Genomic DNA, 1,434 nt, shown 5'->3' with positions numbered 1-1,434 from the left:
TTTATTCAATTGTGACATAAATTTTCACTTTATGCAGTTTTTCAGCTTGAAGATAAATATTAGGTGATGCTTCTATACACATTATACTATCATAGAGAGGCCTTCAAAATTATTTAGCTCGGGCCTTACATCTGTTAGAATTTTGCAAAAATCAAAAATTTTTAAATAATTTATTATAAAAAAAATTCAATTTTTAAACGCTGTTTTTTTTTTTTTTTATTATTAGTGGGCCTCAAAAACAAATAAGGCCCACTAATAGGTCTTAAAATAAACTATAAGACCCTTTATGTAAAAGTGTTTTTGTGTTTTTAATATTAAAAAAAAATAATAATAAAATCCTTACGAAGAAAAGCCTTGTTATTATTTAACAAAATCTCATGACAGATGGCGCCACGCACAATTTTATTTATTTTGCTTAATAATATAAATGTTTATTTAAAATTATTTCTATATTTTAAAGCAATGTTTATTTATTGTTTTATTAAAAAATCAATAAATGTAAATATCGGAAAAAAAGTTCGGAACAGTTCTAAAATATAATTTGTGAGATGATGCGTGTTTTTATAGCAGACGATCGTCACTTGACTGACTCCTGGTGGCCAAAGACGTTATTTTATAAAAATGTAAAATTACAAACTACTTCAACCGGTTATTTAATAGTAAATCATGTAAAAAACAAAAAATAGTTATTTTTAAAAATAAGGTTTTCTATACGATATAACAATCTTTGAGTTTTCCCGTTTCGTCAGAATTTTTTTTTTTTTTTTTTTTTTTTTACAGTTTCCGCCACCAGAGTCAAAAATGATCGTCTGCTCCAATACAAGATTAGGCCGCGTTTCTTTATGCAGCGAGTGTAGCGAAAATGACGTCACGAGCAGCTATCGCTACACGTCGCTGCATCATAGTTTAGAAACGCTTTCCGCTCGAGCTAAACATGGACGCCGTAATTTATCCTTTAATTCAACATTTACAGCCGAAAGTAGCACTTTAGTTAAAGAACTACAATATTTAAATAAAGAGATATAAAGAATTGAGCATTTCTCTTTCCGAAAATGTGAACAAAGTAAAGAGATGGGAGATGTATAAGTATAATTAAAATATAGTATTTTCTTATTCTTTAGATAACTTTCATTTTAAAAATTTAATCCTTCTTAATGCTTCCATAATATTTTTATCTTGAACATAAACGTACTCAGCAAAAATATATACTCCAGTTACCACAACATTTTTTTTTTTTTAATTTAAATATGTTGTGTTCCATTCTATGGAATTATTTTTGTTCGTCAGTTTAAACCTGATGATGATCTATGGAATAGATCGAAATTGAAAACGTTAGTTTTCTTAATTAAAAATTCCCTCAGCAACTTATAAGGTGGTGGTTACTGGAATACTTTTATCAACAGTCACTTCGACTTTTTTATTTTCGCAGCATAA

The sequence above is a fragment of the Centruroides vittatus genome, unplaced genomic scaffold (assembly GCF_030686945.1).
Source record: "Centruroides vittatus isolate TY-2023 unplaced genomic scaffold, ASM3068694v2 contig_799, whole genome shotgun sequence".
NCBI lineage: Eukaryota > Metazoa > Arthropoda > Arachnida > Scorpiones > Buthidae > Centruroides > Centruroides vittatus.
Note: the sequence above shows the minus strand (reverse complement) of the source record.